The sequence below is a fragment of the Rhinolophus ferrumequinum genome, chromosome 19, assembly GCF_004115265.2.
Source record: "Rhinolophus ferrumequinum isolate MPI-CBG mRhiFer1 chromosome 19, mRhiFer1_v1.p, whole genome shotgun sequence".
In the NCBI taxonomy this organism is placed as follows: domain Eukaryota; kingdom Metazoa; phylum Chordata; class Mammalia; order Chiroptera; family Rhinolophidae; genus Rhinolophus; species Rhinolophus ferrumequinum.
This window is the reverse complement of record NC_046302.1, coordinates 55,610,824-55,632,792: the sequence shown is the minus strand read 5'-3', so window position 1 is coordinate 55,632,792 and position 21,969 is coordinate 55,610,824.

Sequence of the window (21,969 nt, the reverse complement as noted above, 5' to 3'; positions counted from 1 at the left end):
TGTGCTTCCATTTTTGCATGTTTCCACCTGTTAGTAAAACAGTGCTAAAATTTGAAAGCTAAATTATTCTAGGTGAAGCCGATGAACTATTTTCCAAAGCTGAGCTATATATTATGACACACAAACACATACCCACAGATGTCTCAAAACATGTGAATATTTAAATGTTTAATATAATGTCCCTTTTCAAAAGCAACATTAAGTATCATTTCAGACTTTCATATCAGCATCTTAGTAAGTCTTCCATTTCAGTGGAAGTATTTATCCACAGGAAGTATTCAGTATTTATCCACAATAAAATATCTAAGCAATGTAATAAATAAAATTATATTAGTTTTAAAACTTCCATACTTAAAAAAGGATTAAAATAAAATACTATGAATATCTCATTGCCAATAAATTAGATAATTTAGATGAATGGATCAATAGTTAGGAAAACACCAACTACCAAAACTGACTTAAGAAAAATAGAAGATCTGAATAGGTACATAACAAGAGATTGAATTAATAATTGAAAATCTTCCCAAAAGAAAATCCCAGCCCATGTGGCCTCACAGATGAAATCTTTCAAATACTCAAAGAATTAATTATCAGTCCTTCACATACTCTTTGAAAAAATAGAAGAGAATACTTCCAACCTCTTTCTATGAGGCTAGTGTATCCAAAACCAAGCAAAGATATAAAAAAACATGAGATCAATATTCCTTATGATATAGGCACAAAAATCATCAATGGAATACTGCCAAACCAAATCCAGAAACATATAAAAAATTCTGCAACATGAGACTAAAAGTCAAGTGTACCTGTTAAATGTCCAAAACATAATAGTTGGAAATTATATGTTTTACCCACCATCTTGCAGAGATGAACAATGGAGTTCCAATAGAGGCTTGAAGAAGCAAAGACCACTCGAGTGCCTCAACAGCACTCATGTGAATGGAAAGTGGAGAGTGGGCAAGAAACGGGAGCTTTTACAGAGGGAAGGAATATGATTGTGCGAGAAAGGGTAAAGGGAATTCAGGTTACACTCCGGAGAATGTACTGGACGTGGAGTGAAAGACTGAATGCGGGCGAATCATTTAAGAGGCTGTTGCTCAATCCTAGTGAAAGATGATGGTGGATTAGATGGCATTGTTTGAAGTAGAGACAGAAAGAACATGACGCTTCTGAGAGGTCTAAAACAGGAGCTGGATTGCTTGGATCCAGGGTACAGAGGTCAGTACAGGATGACTTAGACATTTGTCGCTAATGCCACTTTTTGGATTTTGAGAAAAATTAAATTACACTGTGTTTTTACATTAGCATATTGAAGATCTCCTTAACAGAAACAGATATAAGTGTAAAATAGAATAGCAAAACATTACTATTTTTCCTAGACATTTTACTTCTAAAAATGCTTCCTAAATTTGATTTTATTTTCCTGGAAGCTACATGATGTTTTGCACTTTTGTTAAAAATTTTCCTCCCAATCTAATGTCTTCTTTGAACTTCATACTGTTTATAGTCGGGCACAAAAATTTTATTAGGATTTCTTTACTTTCATATTACTTTTTAAGATACAACTAACCAAATTCAGAACCTCGTATCAGCTGCAAATGCAGTCTTATTACTTCATAAAAATGTTATATAACATCATTCCTAGGAATTAATTGCTTTAGATGATCTAAATTCTCTTTCTCTTGGCCTAATTTTTGTAGTTTTATAATATAAATGACATACTGTTGACACCTATAAGAAAAATCTAATTTTCCAGTAGCAATTTATATAAATGATATTATATTTTCTTCGTTCAGTGTTTTTCTTCAATTTTAAGGCAGCCACTGTGCAGAGGCCAGTCTCTATTTATAATTTCCACAATTTTAATATGTGCCTCTTTTCTGAAAATGTATTTAAGATGTTGGTGAATAATACATTTCATGAACATTATAAGAAATCTAAGTATATACTATAGAACTAAGGAAATTGCATAAATATTAAAAATTGTAGATGTTAAAGGACAAATTTGTGTCTGTTTATTAACACCCCCGTGTACAGTCAGAATTTTCACACCAAAATTTAAAAAAAACAATTTCACCAATATTTCTAAGCATATCTTTTTATTTATTTTATATTTATTAAGTCATCAACTAGTAGTGATTAGGGTATCATTAAATCTTGTTTTCTAAATTATAAACTGATAGAATTAATGATATATTAATGATATACTCAGTATGATAAAAAAATACGATGAATGCTTAAATTTAAAAAAATGTATTAGAGTAAAAGACACATTGCCAATAATCCCCCTCAAAACACCCCCCCCTTGCCTTGAACACACTTGTTCCATCATCCTTGCCACTTTCTGAAGCAGTTCTGGAAGTCCTCTTTCATGAGTGTCTTTAGTTGTGCTGTTGTGGCTGCCTCAATGTCCTGAATCAATTTAAAACGTTTACATTTCATGGTCATTTTGACTTTGGGGAAGAGCCAGAAGTCGCAGTGCTAGGTCCTGTGAATAAGGTGGATGAGGACACACTGTAATGTTTTTATTTGGCAGAAATTGCTGTACCAGAAATGATTTGTGACATGGAGCCTTTCTGTTGTGATCACAAAATACGGTGAATGCTGCTGCCGAGTGCCATCCAACGGAAAGGCAGGGATCTTCAATATGAGAAGAGGTGTGTAGAACCTTAGTAACAGCGTATGACAAGTTTCAACTTGTTTGGTGCAGTCAGTTGGGTGTGAGCTACGGTTGAGAGAAGATGTGTTTTAAAATGTGCCATAAATCATCCTCCATCCTGACAACGCTCCATGTCACACATCACTTCTGGTACAGTAATTTCTGTCAAATAAAAACATTATGGTGTGCCCTCATCCACCTTATTCACCGAATCTGGCACTGTGCGACTTCTGGCTTTCAGGACATCAAAGCAGCCACAACAGCACAACTAAAGACACTCACAGAAGAGGACTTCCAGAACTGCTTCAGAAAGTGGCAAGAATAATGGGATAAGTCTGTTCGAAGCAAGGGGGAGTATTTTGAAGGGGATTAATGGCAATCTGTCTTTTACTGTAATACATATTTTTTAAACATTCACTGTATTGTTTGATCACCCCTCAGAGCTGGTTTAACTAGGGAAAAATCAATATATTAAATAGTTCTTGTTTTTTTATTGTGATATCCTACGGCTAGTTTTATGTTTGATATCTCATTTAACTTTAGATAGCCTAAACCAGGGATGAAAAAATCAAATACCTATTGTTTTGGGAAGGTCTAATTTTGCAAAGTGGAAGATTATATGTATAACATGAAATAGTAAGGTCATTGTGGCAAAATAAAAAGATTACATCATTCCTGAAGTCATTCAAATTCTATTCATATATAAATTTATAATAGTCAATCAGAGGACAGTTGAGGGCCAATTTAGCCTTCTCAAAAACTGTCTTAAATATTATCTTAACTGAATTTGCTATCATACACTAATTTTTGTTTTTTTTTCTGTCATAGTTGCTCCAAAATATCGATCCTATATAATTAGGATAATAAGAGATAAAAAAAATAGTCACATGCGTGTAAAGTTGATCAATTAGTTGTATATTTTGAGCTAAACTCACATTTAATTATTTTTGATAAACTGTTTTTTAAGATTTCTGTAGATACTCATGATATTCCAAAATCAACTGACATATGAGTACTAAACATCGATTATAACTGCTAAATGAATAATTTAATTAGAAAATCTAGTCTCTCTTTTAAAAATGCCTTATCAGTAAGAAGCAATGTGTTTCTTCTCACACTACTGCCACACACACGCGCGCACACAAGTTGAACTTCCAATTTTTAATTGGAGAGGCTTGTTCCCTTATGCAATTGTTTTCCTTATATGTTTATATCTGTTAGTATTTGTGTAATGCTTTATCTTTTCTCTGTTATTTTATTTACACTACATATCTTAGACTATGTTTCATATCAGATAGTTTAAATTACCAATGTGATAGGCTCAGCTTGTAATGAGGAGGAGAAATATTACACTCAGGAGACCACAGTAAATATTCCCCTTCAGAAACAGGAAGAACAGAGGAAAACCAGCAGGCAAATAGTAGACACACCACAAACCAGGCTTTGGTGAGATCCACCCAAACTTGATGGCAGGAAATTCCTTGATGGGACCCCAATTTTCTTCCTATAAGCAACTTCTCAGTTCTTGTCTATAGCTCTGGGCTCAATAATCTGAGAGGCCCAACTTTTTTCCATTACATGCCTTCCCGACACCTGGAGAGCGGCTTGCACAATATGCCCTCTATAGGAGCTGAGCAATTTTTTTTAGCCATACGTTTTTGCCTGTAGAAATTTGATCGATCAATGGTCATCTTAAATCATAGTGACAGTTTCTTTTAATCCAGTTAATGGATCTTTTGGAAGTTAAACATTTTTTAATCTTTTTTTTCTATTTCTTTTCTGTCTCTTTCACTTGCCAATCCCCATACTCACAATTCTTACAAGACATTCTTCTTCTAGATTTCATTTTAATTGCCTTGCGTTCATTGGGGTTTCCTGAGAAGGCTGAATCCACACCTCCCCCTCAAGTCATTGAAAGAATTTAATGAGTATCAGCTTAACAAATTATTAAGATGTTTGAACAAAGCTCTTATCATAAAGACTAGTGTTCATCAATTATTGGATCTTCAAACACTTTTCAATATTCTCTTTTAGCTATTTATTTAGGAAACAAATGAATCTTTTAATTCTGCTTACGAAAGTGGCAATCATTTCTTAGCTCGTGTAATTTTGTGTCAAATAAAGACAAAAATAACAAAGAAACACTAATAACCTTCTGTTTCCAAACCTCCTCACTGAAGACTAAAGGCTCAATATGAATGTTGTCTAATCCTCAGGGTATCATCTGTTTCAGTTTTACTAAATGCTTCACTGAGCTACCATCTCAGCAGATTTCAACAGCCTTTTCTTGCCTGCCAACTTCCTAGCTCCAGAGTCAATGCAAAGAATTTAGGTTCCTGTTTTCGGCAACACCCCACTTCAATGTACCAATTTCTGTATTAGGCTGATTGTTTCATATTGTGCTGCAGTGATATAACAATGGTAAAATACCATTGGCTTGCAATAACAAACATTTCTCTTTCACTCAGGTCACATGTCTTTTGCAGGTCTGCTCTTACGTTTCTACGTTTTATTCCTTCCCAGGCACAAGAGACGTAGGCAATTGTTGTCTGAGTTTTCCTATTCTCCTGGTGGTATGAAAGGAGGACTAGTGGAACTACGATTTGCCTCGTAAAACACATAGATCATTTCTCACGTTTTATTTGCCAAGCATATCTTCTGGTTAAAGAAGAATTTTCCATTTCCTGCTAATGGAATAAAAAGTATAATCCTTTTACAGAGGGCAGTGACTATTTGGATACAATGAAATATTATTCTTGAGCACAAGTGGCCTTTTGTGAGAAAAGAGATTGGAAAACAAGTATAGGTAAGGAGATCTGTTAACTAGTCATCGTGGTAACCGAGGGATGATGGTGGTTTAGACTTAGCCACCAGCAGGAGTGAGAAATGGTCACATAAAAGCTATATGTACTTGATGTAGAGGAAATAGTATGTTCTGAAAAACTGGGTGTAAGATGAGAGATAAAGAATCAGATAATTTGAAGTCTAGAGCTTGAACTAGGAGATAATTGTTGTCAACTGAGGTTGGAAAGGGAGGGAGGACTGCATGAGAGATTGAGGCGAGAGCACAGTGTGATAAAGAAGTTTAAATCTTAGACTCCACACCAAGGCCACTGTGATGAACTATGGCAGTAGAACCTGACTGTCTGGCAGGATTGATGACCCTCCTGATTTTTGTGATCATACATTTTAAGTGAAATCAATCAGGGTGCCTGTATATTTTCCAGCCACATTCAATTGCACGGATGTAAGTATATGTTATCTAGAGAGATGGATCTAATCAGAATGGTGATTTTTACCAAACTAATGTAGCAAAGAAAGAGAGATGTAAAAGACACAAGCACACACATGAGGAAGTGATTGCCATGCCTGACCTTGGAGTTTAAGAAGGAAACGGATAGAGGAGAGCACATCAAATGGACGAGGCTGATAGGATTGAAGGTTCCAGTGGAATTCGGGTTCCGGCACAAGAGAACTGGAATACATGGAACTGATCATTGGCAAGTTGTCCTTATTCGTTATAAGAAGATCTAAGATATGATCTTGATTGTAATGAGCAGAAGTAGGATGAAGACAAAGTCATTGAAAGAGAGCAAGCAGTTCAAGACACTGAGAGATGATGACCTGAGGAGGGTCATCTGCCCTGTGGCCAACTGGCTGTCCCGTGTCCGGGGCTTTTCCCCATGGTGGCTTTGTCCACTACGAGGACATCCATTCTGACATTGTGATTAACTCGATTTGACCAAAGCTATATTATAAACTGCTTAGCCTCTAGACTAAAAAAAAACACTCACGTTTCATGTCTGCGCTTGCCATTCTGGCAGGAGTGCATGAGGGTTTACTGTCCCTTCTGGTCTGTGGCCATGAGTGCACTGAGGATCAGCTGGAGAACTTACCTGGGCTCCACGACTTACTTATGGAGCTGTGAAAGCACGTAGAAACAGAGGTGTCATTCCTACCCTACATAGCCGACTCCAGACCAATCACACGGCACATGAATAATCCCAGATACCACCGGAAGAAGCATGCAGCAAGACTATGGATTACTGAGAAAAAAACAGTACTGTGGAAAGGTGCTGAGCTCAAATATGGTTAGTTATACCGCGATTGCCACCTGAAATATACACGCGTATCGAAATTTCTGAACATTAAGACAACAGAAGTATTAGAGAAGAGCCAGGTGTTAACATTCCTCAAAAGTATGTCAGTGCATGACAGCAAAACGGGGAGAAAGTGAGGGGAAAAATCTGGGTGATTATAGACTATCTGTGGATTCTAACGAGCTTTACCCAAAGGAAAAGTAAACTTTCTCATGACAGGAGATAATTTTCAAAGTTGCAGAACAACGCCCATGGAAGTTAGACTGCCGCCTACCCACGGAAACGGATGTAGTGAACATTGTCGTCCTTGATGATTGTAACTATTTCAGAGGGATGGCTCCCAAGTCCTTGGGGAAGCATCCCTAGATTATGAAACCAGTGAAAGGCTTTTTAAAAGATTTACATCACAAAAGGGCAGAGAATAAATTCACAATTGCAAGTTTTCTAAAGTATAGCTTCCATACTTTACAAATAAAGGAAATGGGGAAAAATAAATTAAAGAAAAACTTTTCTATAAAGAAAATGGAGGGAGCCTGTGAGATGAGGCCATCTGGATTTTACACGAGCCAGTGTGAGAGGGAGGTTAGGGGCCTGTAGGCAGAAAGAAGCCTGTTTAAAGTTAGCCAAGCCTTTGGGAAACATTAAATCCTTCTTGGACGGTGGATATGTATTCTGAGTTGCCCATCTTAGACAAAATGTTCCAATTAAATCTTTATGTACTTTGAGGTGAGCTAATGTTTCCATCTCAAGTATGATAAAATATTCATCATAGGAGGAAGGCATTATGGATGGAGAGCTCCCCTTGGGAATATATGCTACAAAATCTTTAAAAACTAAAAAACAAAACGGGTAAATGTTTTCTCTATACACAAAATTAAAAGCTTAAAGGCAAAATTAAGGAAGAGAAAGAGAAAGAGAGTTAGAATGTTTCCTGAAGCCAGTTGACATGGTACGGTGTATATTTGTCTATTGCCATAGTTCAATCTATTCATGAATAGTTAATCCCTGTGAATTATTTGCTATCACATACATCCTCTAATGATAGGTAATGTCATCATCAGTAAGGCAAACAAATGTCATTCAAATGTTTATTTATTCAATAATTACTTTACTCTTTCCTATTTTTATATTATTTTTCTCATCTTCCCCACTCTTTTCATTTGTTTATCATTCTGTTTTTCTCCCTGAAAAAGTATGATATTTTTGAAAGAAAAATAACTGATGTCTATTTTTTTCCACAAGCCTTCAAAAATAGTGCCACAGTCTCTGCACCCAACAGTAAATTAATTTGATTTTTTTTCTAGGACACTAGTACAGGTATACTGAGTGACATAGTCACCCCACTCCCTTGACCCCAGACACGTACTCTTATGTCAGAGGTTTAAATATTAGAGCTCTCAATAATACACAGAATTGTATCCTGCAGTCTTTCTGCTTTGAGTCAGAAATCTGACGTGGGTCAGGAGATAGACGTCAGGGCTAAGTATTAGTTGGGTTTTCAAATGGTAATGGGTGTGCACACAACATGAAATTTAAAACCCTGTCTTGGTGAAAAGTGACTCAAGATCCTGAAAGGAGAAAACATTCTCAGCCAAACATTCAGCTCAGAAAGACCTGGGCAGAGCCAATAAATGTAAATGCCAAACAGGTACTATTTGTTTGGCAAGAGGGCATTGGAGACTTCTTCATGTGTGAGCATGAAGAAGTGAGGTGGGTGCCTTTAGAGTTACCTGAGCTTCAGATGCATAACAGGGTGTCTACCTGCTCAGAAGGAAGATGCAACCAGAACGGTGAGTTCGTTCCAATAAAAATATTTTACATAATTCCAAAAATGGTATCAGGAAGAAGATCGTGTCTTAGAAAGATCACAAATCAATAATTTTTGACAGAAAGTAAACCAAGCTGAAACAGGAAGTATCACAAATAGCTCCTCTTTCCAAGAAAATGTAAGCGCAGGTGTTATGAGCCACGGTCAATGTCACAAAACGTTGATTCTTATTATTAGAACTTATTTTACTGAGAGTTAAGAAAAAAAAAAGTAACATATTTCCACGTAAAATTTGATTGTTTATCTCAAGCAGGACACTTTTATGTCAATGAAATACATTTCTTAGAGAGGAAGTAAGTGGAACTACATTATATTTTTGAAAAAAAAATATCCCCACGAAAAGACAGTTCAAAGTATTTGCTTTTACTTTTCAACACATTTAATTATTGCCCAATATGAGACTCTGAACTGCTTGCTACAGAATGTATATTTGTACAGAATCCTTAATGTAAAAATTTTATTTCCAGTAATGATAACTGCTTTTGTATGACAAATAGATTCCACAAAAAATTCAGTGAGGGAGAAGAGCTAATGCAAGCGAACTTCAAGTCAATGATTGTTTGTAGACAATAAATAATCATAATTCCCATGCTCCTCCACTAGTTTTCTGATTTGGAGATGTGAATAGTAGTTCTAGAACTCTCATTTCCTTTCAGCCAGGCCCTGGAATCAGCCATTTTCCATTTTCCCAATCCCCAGCCTTTTTGTGTAGGTGTCTGGTTAGAACAGATCCAGTGTAATTCCTGACAAAAATGTTCAGTAAGTATATATTGAATTAAATTATATTCAATTGAGGTGTGGAATTTGCTTTTTCTTCACTTCCATTAGTTAAAAAATACTCGACTAAAAAAATACTCGACTAAATTTTTTTTAAAAATCATGTATTGTTTTAAAATATGTATTATTTATACATATTTTCTTGTCAAGTGTTTCCTTTTCCATAATATAAATTCAGTTGATGGTAACTGGATTGCTAGAAATAATCTGACTGCTTTCAGATAACAACAATGTGAATTTCTATCTCATTAGATGGTTAAAAAACTATTATGTGCATCCAATTAATGTTACTGTTATAGCCTAAGACCCGCTGTCCGCTGACACATTGATAACGTAGGAAATTTAAGTAATTACTCAGATATTTTAGGGAAAATAAAATGCTTCCGCTGGAATGCCAAACATTTTATTTAAATATCTTTGTTTTTCCTTTTTCATGGAAATTAGGATGTGTAAGTCATTCAGAACACACTCTGAGTACCTTTAGATCCTATAAAATGATTCCTGTTTTTTTTGTGTTTTGTTTTCATTTTCACTCATAATGAAATAATTTCTATTAATATATAGGACCCGTTAGGCAAGGATCTCAATTTTGAAATTCATTCAGAAGTCTACTTTCACGTAAAAAATAGGTGTTAAAATATGATGTGCACATTCTGTTTCCAAAATATGTCCCCCACGTCTTACCATATTACATAAATCCCATTGCCCCACTTCCTGTCCAAACCCTACCTTTTTTATAGTCTTGAAATATTCTTTTTTTCTTACTTTCTGTTATGCCCTGGAAAGGAGTATGTCTATCATTCAACAGCTAAGTGGGGAGTAATTTTTTTAAGAGGTATATCTTAGGGAGAAATAATGCCTGTGAGAAAGTAACAGAGGTGGGGTGAGGCAAAAAGTTACCAAAATTAATTTTGCCCAACAGTTTAATTCAGTGTAGAACATTATGTGAATCAGCAACTAAAATCACTTGTTAATTTTCTATATATTACATAAAATGTATATTTTATTAGAAAAGTAAAATAATTGAGTATTATTTTGGTGTTAAATGCAAGGCTTCCTAATAATATATTCATTGTTATAATGGTTTAAACCATTACTAACATTATATCCTGAAAAACATAATGCTGTAAGAAACATAATATATGCTCACTTTATGAAACCATGTACATACACACACAAACTCACTCATTTGTGTAGGTTCCCATCTGTATCTATATTAAGCTAAGCATGAGCTCATACTGATGTTTCCAAAAAGTCCATCATCACAGGGGCCATTCTAGCCTCCTCCCCTAGTTCATCTTCAATCTCCCACTCCAATAGTGAGACCTCTGGTTCCCACCAGCTACCATCCATGTACTTAATTGTTCAATCCAGTATACATCCATAGCAGTATCAGAATTATTACCTGTTCTCGCATTGAAACTGTGTTACCTACAAGAGTAGAAGTGCTCACGCACCAGTTAATTTTCACTTCCGCGTTTACAGACACCACTCATGTCCAGAGTTCCGCAGGTCCCCATCGGTGAGGGTTTCTTCCTTTTTCTTTTTTTTTCCAAAGTTATTCATTTGTTACATGGTTAGCTTGTTACATTTCACATTCTATATCAATACTCTCTAACCATCTAAATATTTTCAGTCGCATACGCTAAGGTTGATTCTTCATGCTGTGAAATTCAAACTCGGGCAAGTTTTGGCCTACGCAGCGACGTGTATTCATCAATAGGGCATCTTACAGAATAGGCTCACCACCCTAAATGTCTCTTTTAATCCTTGCCCCTAAGCGATATGAAAATATAAGTATTTTGTTGTACTAGAGCAAACATGCCATCAGAAAAACTTAGTCTTTAATCTCATGTTTACACTAGTATTTTCTTATTCTCCGTGGAGTGATACATTTAATAAAATATAATCATATTAATGGAGAAAGGAGAAGCTTTTTGAATATTTTTGTTGGAAAAATGAAGACAATACTAAATTGTAATAGACTACAACTTGATGTAGGCAGAAAGTATAATAGATTTATTTCTGATGAAATCTGTTATTTTGCTCAGTTAATTGAATTTGTTAACATGTAGGTAGATTATATAGGCGAGCAGAATATTTTCATAATAAAATTTTTATTTTATTATTTTACTTTATTACATTAATAAATATTTTTTTTTACTATTTAAGGTATTTAGCACATAATTTATAAATGCCAAAGAACATAATCAAGCTAACATTTGTTTCTTTATTCATGTAAATCAATAAACCTCTTGAACATCTGCTTTGTTCTAAGTACTGTTCCAAGTGATAAATCGGTAAATAGAACAATATCCCTCATCTCTTAATTTTACAGGAAACAGACAATTTCTGTAAGATTATATCATTTGCTGATAAGAACCATAAAGAAAACAAATGATTGAGTGATATAGAATGGAAGTTAAGACAAGGCCTTATTAGCTTAGATGAACAGAATAGATCCCTCTAAAAATTGTCACTCGATCTAATGCTTAAATCAATGACAAGCGTTGCAGGGCAAATGTGGGAGGAAGCAAATCTAAGATTTCACGATCTGAAAATATGTGAAACAAATTTGCGTGTTTCTCTTCCGGAATGGGAACGTTCTAATTGAGTGGAGGCCATCTTTGCAGGGACATGGCACCTGGAAGTGGAACCAGATCACAGAGGTCCCCTTTTATTTCTTTCATTATTAATCTCATTAACTAATATGTATCCACTCATATTGGACATTATGACCACGTACTCTGATGACTGATTTCTGTGCTTGTACTTGACACATGGCCGTTAACATAACAAACCATGCTCTCCTTAGCCATGATTTTAAACGCGCCATTATCAAGTTTTATTGAAAGCATTATAACCACAATTTGATTATATGTGCGTATAAATGAGAAAAATTGCTTGGAAGTTTTGAATAAGATTTTTTTTGGGAAACAAAAAGTTTTGTGCATAGTGCCTCATCTTAAAGAAATGAATGAACTCTGAGTTTCACTTCCACTACCTTCCTGTAGAGACTCTGAAGATAATGCCACCCTCTGAGGCACAATGCCCTACCTGGGTGACCCTCGCTGGGCTTTGCAGCAGAGTCCAAGCATAAAGTACAGAGGGCTTTCAATGTATTTTTATTCTATACGGAGAGGCAGAGAGCAAGTAAGTCCACAGATAAAAGGAGAAACCCAGCATGAGCAGGCCAAATCTGCTTGTGCTGTGCAAATAAGAAATCACCTCACCTTGCTTTTTACTGACTGCCCTGGGATGTGTTAACGTTAGAGCAGCAAACTGATGAGGCTTTTAAAAATACAGTTTAATTGTTGGATACTTACTTTATGGCTAACAACATCTATCTCCAAATTGCCTTAGATAGTTCTTGCTCCTTAAAGGAAAAAAAGGAAAGAAGTGAATATAAATTTATATTTTGATTTTTTTGTTTCTTTATTTGAAGAAAGAACATGTTGATATACAGATAATTATATTTCTGGTTTTATTTAAAAATATATCATGATGATAATTACAGTAGTTCTCAATATTGATGTGCATAAGTATTAGTTTTTTAAAATTATAGATCTCTGGAATTACCCTAGACCTACTGAAGCAATCTTGAGATGTGGCCTTTCAAAAAAACTGACTTTTTAACGTGTTTCATAAGTGCTTTTAGTATGCCAAGATATCTACAGTCAAGATATCTACATGTTTTATGCCCTTCCAGGGAAAAAGTCTATGTGATCTACTAAGATATTATCAATTACACAACAAAATTATAATTAACCAAGACTTAAAAATGTGCAGTGTTTAAATGTGAGGATGATACAAATATTGTATTTCACTCAAGATTCCCTTGGTGGGTCTTAGTTCTGACACATGTTCCCATAAATTGTGAACATGTCAACACTGCACTTGTTTCTTCAGCAAAGACGTGGTTACAAAGAATTGGTTTGTGACTGTTTATTAAAGCTGTACCCATTTAGTTATGTAACGAAAGGGAGCTTTCCTAGTCAATGGAAACCAAAAAAGAGATGTGTGATTCTTTACGTTCTCAATCATCAAGTTATAAAAGACCTGCGACTCAGGGCATTTCATTGTGATTTTGAGAAGAGTTATTTTTCTTTACAACTTGATTAAATATGCTACTAGGAGTGATACGTTGGAGTAGTTAAAATGATGTACTACGGGGCTGTTCCTATGAAGTGTTTACTTACTTGGGCACACTCCAGCTCTGACACTAGCCACATCTCTTGATCTCCCACAAAGCGTCATGTTTCCCCATGCAAACTTTGGATAATACAAATACATCATGCTGTAGAGAAAAAATCAGGCTCATTTGTTGGTGCTTAGATGGGTCTCCAATTAGCAATAACTAATATTAGTCTCTCACATAACAATTAGTATGCATAAATTGGCTGGAAAATGTAATCATATGCTATGGAAAGACCTAGGTGTGATACTGAATACTACAGAAAGATGTAAAAAGTTATTATTTAACCAAAAGGAAATCTACACGTACGGTTTGGTTTTGCTGCTTTATACCAACTGAAAAATGTTACCTTTTTTGTTCTTGAGATTTTTTTTTTTTAATTAAAGTGTATTGAGGTGACGATGGTTAGTAAAGTTACACAGGTTTCAGGTGTACAATTCTGTAGTATATCATCTATACTGCATCTATACCACTATATCATGATATTCTGCAGTATATCATTGTCTGTTTATCACCCAGAGTCACTTCTCCTTCCATCACCATACATTTGATCCCTTTTACGAATGATTTTTTCAATTTATGCTCAATTACATTGATTGTGATTAAATTTACCATCTTGCTACCTATTTTCTACTTTTCTCTCCTGATTTTTGTTCTCCTGCTGTTTCTCTTGCCTTGGGTTCTTCTGAGTTATTTAAATATTTTTAGTGTCCACTTTTATTTTCTCTATGGCTTCTTATCTATATCTTATTGTTACAGTAATGATGCTTGAGGCTGTCGATATGAGCTCTTTGCTCACCAGAGTCTCTTTTGAGTCACTTTTGTATCTCATTGAATTTCATAATAAATACTACAAAATTCTCACTTCAACCTTGATCTTCACTCTTTTTTTTAAGCAATTGTTTATTTTTTATTATTTATTGGGGAATATTGGGAAACAGTGTGTTTCTCCAGAACCCATCAGCTCCAAGTCGTTGTCCTTCAATCTAGTTGTGGAGGGCGCAGCTCACTGGCCCACGTGGGAATTGAAGCGACATCCCTGTTGTTAAGAGCTTGCGCTCTAACCATCTGAGCCATCCGGCCACCTGACCTTCACTACTTATAACTGGCATTTCTTATTTCCTATTTGGCAGTTCCCAATCCTCTCTTCAATCTTCTCACTTCCTAACCATAATAACCTGAGTGTGACATAAATCTGTTTACCTACCCTATTTTTGGTAATGTTTTCCATACAGATTACATGTAGGTATGTAATAAATCTCACCTTCCAATTGGATCATTTTTTTCACAGAACAAACTTTTGCCCTTTTCACAAATTTTAAGAAGAGAGAACACTTATGTGTGTACCCACATTTTCACGAAACTCCTTTACGGAGGTCAGAATTCCCATCCTTTCTCTTACCCCTGAGCACTGCCACTTCACATTTTGGGTAGCGTAGTTCTGCTGGTGGCAAATTATGTCAGCTTCATTTATCTGAAACTGTCTTAATTCCATCTTTGAACGTAAATAGTATGCTCATATACAGGTCGCTAAGTCTTTGGTTAGTTTTATTCTGTGGCTTGTGGTGCTCCCAGCCCTCCATCCTCAACGCCTGTGATTCATTCAGATTGAAAAATTTCCACTTGTCTGCCTTTATTCGCTGGCTCTTTTTTTCTGCTATTGCCACTCAGATACATTTTTTTAAAAGTTTATTGGGGTGACAATTGTTAGGGAGATCAGATGCATTTTTATTTCAATTACTTAGCTTCTTAGTTCTAGGATTTCCATTTGGTTTATCTTTTTTATTTTACTTTATATTTGTCTGGTTTCTCTATCTGTTCATTCTTTAAAATCATTTATTTTACTGATTTTTAAAAATAAATACATTGCTGGGGCGGCTGGATGGCTCAGTTGGTTAGAGTGTGAGCTGGTTTGATTCCCACATGGGCCAGTGAGCTGCGCCCTCCACAACTAGAATGAAGACAACGAGCTGCTGCTGAGCTTCCGGAGGGGTGGGTAGCCGGATGCTCAGTTGGTTAGAGTGTGAGCTCTCAACAAGGTTGCCAGTTCAATTCCCGCATGGGGCGGTGGGCTGCTCCCCTGCAACTGAAGACTGAGAATGTCAACTAGACTTGGAGCTGAGCTGTGCCCTCCACAACTAGATGGAAGGACAACGACTTGGAGCTGATGGGCCCTGCAGAAACACACTGTTCCCCAATATTCCCCAATAAAATTAAAAATAAGTAAATAAATCCACTAAAAATTTTCAGTCTTCTAAGTTGAACGTCGGAAACATAGTGGGTATGATTTCTACGGATCACTGGTTTAGTGTGAATTGCATTTTTTTTTTTTTTTGAAATTTACCTGCTGAATGATGTTAGATGATATACTGAGCATTTTAAAGTATGTCTTCTAGGTATTCCATATTATGTGTCATTCTCAAAGAGAGATGAGTTTCAGTTTTCAGGAATTCAGTTACTGTTTGAACAATCTGAAATGTGAAAAGTGTAGGACAGATCCAGGGGACCCAGAGATAATTCCTAAGCTTCTCTGAACTTGGCACAACTCAGCGTGATGGTGTGACTCCCTGCAGGTCCAGCCAGGGCTTCTTCATGCTTTGTTAGGAAGGGTTTAGAGTAGGCCTCATTTAGTGCAGTGGTTCTCAAGTGCAGAAAAGCATTTGGAGATTGAGTTTGAAGCTGACCCAGATGCTTTTTTTTTTTTCTGCACAACATCATTATAACTTGAAGTGACTGAAAGACAAATTATATTTATTCACAGGGGAATATTGCTGAGAGTTTCTGAAAAATGAACAAAGTGAGCCTGTGCTGTCACTCCAAAGAAAATAACTGACAGTGTTTGCTTTTACTTATATTTTTTGAGATATTTGAAGTAAAAAAAAAAAAAAAGAAGGAAAGAGAAAGAAAGTTTTGGAAAACTTTTATCTTCAACCAGAGGTTTGACACCTTTCCAAAACTTAAAATGTTTCTCATGAGATCCATGAATATATTAGGAATGCAGGTATTTTTGTTGTTTGTTTGTTTCGTTGTTGTTTTTTTACAGTGTATAGTGAAATGTGTCAACATTTGAAAGATCGCCATAATTCACTGAACCAACATTTTATAAATGCGCAAGGCATACAAAGTCATGTTTGGGGGGGAAAGATCGGTTTGTTGATATGGCCCTAACTTCCCCTTTGCAACTATTCTCTAAGTAACAACCATTGTTGTTGTTGTTGTATATTGTTGGGAATGTAGAACCAGACAAGAGTACCCCAAGTTATTAGGAAATTATAATACTATTCCTCCTTTTCAAAACCACATATCTGTGTAAAGCCATATTTCTCTTCGTATGTTTCTACCAAACAATCTCTCAAAACAGTCTAAAGAAAGAGGCAGACATGAGAATTCAACTGACCTCTATTTAGCTAGTCAGTTAAGTCATTTGTAAAAATGTAAAACCACGCCACTCTTCTCATTACACTTAGTTTTGTTTGGAAAATAAAGGTATCTGCATACAATTATATGGGTTACATTTCTATTTCGTGTATCGTTATTATTTTAAATGAATTCATAAGTAACTTTTTGAAATGTCTCAGTTTGAATTTTAAATAATGCAGCTGTGTAGGTCTCGCGTGTATGCTGAGGTGTGACGATGTGTTAACAAGCATCTCTCCAATAGGAAAGGGCCAGAAAACCAACACCCACTGGCAGGCTCTTCACCAACTGCTCAGTTTCAAGCATCTCCCTCTGCTCTGTTCCCGGTCTCAGGGGCTATCTGATAAGCCCTAGGAGGCAGTGCCCTGCTCATTTAGAACCCAGCCTGTGGCCAAAATTTAGGGGTAGTAATCTTCTCACCCAACTTTCTTTTTACACAGCTGAGTCCTCCCCGGTCCCCCCCATGACCCCCTCTCCCCCCACACAGACACTCCTGCTGCCTCAGCTGGCCCAAACTCTGCCCTCTGCCTCCTCCACTCAGCCAGGTTCCCCTCAAATTCCGGTTTTCTGTTCTCTCTCCGCCAGGTAGGACATTGTTCTGAGGCAGAGAACTGAGTGAAATTCTTGCAAGTATTGCTGACATGTGCTAATATTAGCCACCAGCTAAAATCCATGTATTCATCTAGTTTGCCTAGTTTTATAGTTGATTTTGGTGAGAGGAATTGTCTGGTACCTGTAGCAGAAGTCAAAGCTTTTTCATTTAAAAGCTTATTTCCTGGCACATAGCCTTATTCTTTGCACACTTTATTTTCAGAATCTAATATCAAATAATGCATGTACAGATGCATGAGTAAACACATAGCCAAACAAACTAATGAGACAACAAAGAGTCCATATTTATTAATCAGATGGTCTCTCCTGGCATGAAATTATGACTGTTTTACTCTAACTACCAAAGAGCAACTGAAGGAGGAGCACCAAAGATGCTTTTCTGTGATTTATTTTTCTTAATTGAGGTAATAATTTACATACACTAAAATTTGTTTTTTAATGTTTAGTTGCCCAGACTGTAAAAACTCATAAAGCCATGTAACCACCAACAGTCAAGATATGGACCATTTTCGTAAACCCATTACCTCATGCCCCTTTGGAGTTACTGCCCCATTTTTCCCCAGATCCTGGCAAATACTGATCTATTTTCTGTCCATACAGTTTTGCCTTTTCCAGAATGTAATATAAATGGGATCACGCAGTCTGTGGTCATTTTTTCTTCTGGCATTTTTTACTAAGCCTGTCGCATCTGGTGTTTATCTATGTTGCTGTATCAGCAGCTTGACCTTTTCATGGGTGAGTAGTAGTCCTTCCACGGTGAAGACGAATCGCAGTGAATTCATCCACTCACAAGTGGAGGCACATTTGGGTTGTCTCTATTTGGGGAGATTATGCATGGTGAGCTGGAAAAAATAAAAGTACAGCTTTGTATGTGAACGTGTTTTAGCTTCCCTTGCGTAAATATTTAGGAGTGAGGTTGCTGAGTCCCATGGCAAGTATATGTTTAAATATTTATAAAAACTTGCAAACTGTTTTCCAAATAGGCTGTATCATTTTGCATTCCCAGCAGCCTATTTTAAGAGTTCAGTTACCCCACATACTCTTCAGCACGTTTATTATAAGACATTTAATTTTAGGTATTCAATTACTGTAAGCAGTGTCTGGTTTTGGTTTTAATTTGTATTTCCCTAATGATTAATGATGTTGAGAATAATTTCAGAAAAACACAATTTTTAGGTTGATTTTTTGTTTGTATACCTTTTTTGTTGTTGTTGTTTATTTAATTTGTTTCTGCTCTGATATTTACCTCTTGCCTTCTGTTAATGTTGGGTTTAGATTGTTCTTTTTCTGCTTCCCAGAGGTATAAAATTCTTCTTTTTTATTATAAATGTTCATCTCTATAAACTTCCTTATTTGTATTGCTTTTGCCTTATCTCATAAGTTTTGGCTTGTTGTGTTTTGTTGTCTCAAGATATTGTCTAATTCCCCCTTTGATTTCTTCTTTGACCCCTTGGTTTGTTCAAGAGTGTATTGTTTAATTTCTACATTTTCCAATAATTTTTTTTTTTGTTACTGATTTCTAGTTTCATTCTACTGTCATCAGAAAAGATATTTTTGTATGATTTCAATCTTTTAAAATTTCTTAAGACTTGTTTTAGTGATTTATCCTAGAGAATGTTCCATGGGCATCTGAGAAGGCTGTGGTGTCTGCTACTCTTTGGTCATGAGAGACTATTATGAAAAATTATACGCTAAGAATTGGACAACCTATAAGAAATGCATAAATTCCTAGAAACATAGAAACTACCAAGACTGGATCATGAAGAAACAGAAAATAATCTGAGTAGACAAATAACAAGGAGATTGAATCAATAATCATACCTCCCAACTAAGAAAACACCAGGACCAGATGGCTTCACTGGTAAGTTTTACCAAATACCTAAAAGGGAATGAACACCAATACTTTATTTCTTTGATTCATCTTATTTCGGATTGCATTTTGTGCCCCATTCATATAAAGGTATTGGACTGATGTCGGTATAATATCTGGTGTCCAGAAATGCATTCTGTGCTTCTGAACAGTGACAATATTTATTAAAATCTTTTACACTTCTCCAACCACAGCGGGTCTTCATGTGTGCCTTGGGAGTAACATGGTTTGCTTCTCCCTCCCTCCCTTTTCCAGTGGTTCAACTTTCTTCCACGGGAAAGAAGATCCAGAAAGGACCTTATGATCTTTCTGCACTGGCTGATTGCCTCCTCCAGGCTTGTAACATTGAGGGAGGTTTTTCAGTCTCTTCTTCCCCCTCATCTTTGCCCTAATGTGAAGAGCTTATTACTGTACAAATTCCCCGTGTGTCTACAGATCCCAGAGGTTCTATATTTAAACTACACCATCACTTAATCTTTAGCACTTTGCTTAAATATTTGCCAAATAAATAGAAGTAGATTTTAATATGGCATGTAAACATTGTTAATAGAAATTAAAGGCCTAGACATGGATAGATATACTATGTTCATGGATTGGAAATCTTGATATCATTAGGATGCCATTTATTATCAATTTGTACTATAGATTCAATATCATTCATAAAATGTCAATATATTTGCACAATTTGGCAAAATGATTCTAAAATATATTTGGAAATGTAAAATATACATAATAGAATTCCTTTTTAAATGGATGAGAAGGGTTGGAGAAAGTACAGCATAAAATTTCTACACTTATAAAACAGACCTAAATATATAATATTCTTTGGTTTTTCATACAGATGACCCATGTATCACAATTAGAAATTGAATATAACTTCATAATATGGTAGAGATATGAAATTATATCTACATGGAAAAAAGTAATAACTTCTATTTACACCATAACAAAAAAATCAATTGAAGAAGGAGCATAGACCTGATGTAAAAAGTAAAACTCTATGACTTTCAGAGAAAAATATAGCAGAATATTTCAAAAGTTTTGAAATAGTCAAATATTTCTTAATCAAGACACAGAATTTACTGATAATTTTTTAAAAAGGCGAATTTTATCAAGCTGTGTGCTTCCGCTCATTTAAGGCACTGTAAACTAGGATTTGTGCTCATAACAGATAAAGAAACTTTACAAGTCAGTTAATAAGAGGTAAACAGCCTAATATGTAGAAAAGAGCTAGAGACTTGACAGGAATTTCAGAACTGAGACTACCCAAGTGTCATCTGCACACGAAAGCATATTGAAGATCATTACTTTTCAGGGACACATAAATTACAGTTGTGAGGAGGTCACTGAGTACCCACCAGAATGGTTAAAATTGCTTGTTGGAGAGGATGAGAAGCAACTGGAACTCTCAGGCATTGAGTATAGGAGTCAAAATGGTATGCCATATTTAGAAAACTGTTTAGCAGTTATATAACTGCTAAACAGTTTTCTAAACATGTCTGTCTCCATATATATATTTATATTATTTGTGTTTAATTAATATTTAACACTTATACAATATAAACATTGTTAATATTTAAACACACACACACACACACACACACACACACACACACACAGAGGGTGCCAAAAAATGGATACACATTTTAAGAAAGGAAAAATCTATTAAAATTGTAATATTGATATCAATATATACCAATAACAAAAGATGAATACAAGTCACATTTGACTTCTGCAATGACAAGAGGTGCTCAAAGTGGTTACCATCAGCGTCCAGACACTTCTGATTACAGCAAACTACTGTTTGAGCAACATTGACCAAAGTGTCCAGTTGTAGACATTTTTTTTGGCACCCTCGGTATAAACTCCTCTAAGTTTCACTCCTTTGACTCCCAGGTGCTATCACTAAGAGAAATTATTTTCACAGTGATTGTACACAATTTCACGAGGGCTGTATTAAGAGCTAAGAAACAGAAAAAGTCCATATAAATATTTTATATATTCATGAAATAATCTAAAAAAATTAGAGTTAAAATTTAGCAAAGTAGAGATGAATGCATATCTTTGCTATGAAACTATTCTAAATAGTGGATTTCATAAAATGCCTGAACAATAGTGATACAAATATACCTCTGAGCTATAAAAATGGCAATATTATTGATGCAGAAAAGTAATACTCATGGATTGTCAATATTTGTTATGGTTAATTAGGCAAAAGTAATATCATTTGGCTTAGTTAAGGAGACAGAATTCTATATTCACTGGAAAAATGCCTAGGATATGGCAAAAGGATTTAGACTTGACCAGTTCTAAAAAAACAAAATTGAGGTAATTATTTCCAAAACTAGTATAAACAATATGCAAAGAGTAAGATTAAAATCAATCTGGTTGTGATTGTGTGAGTACGAAGTTGCTTTATATAGAAATGGAACTCACTGGAAATAGCCCTAAGATTCTATGGATAACAAGTGATGAGAGGTACTCATTTTAAATAATTCCTACATCTTTTTATTT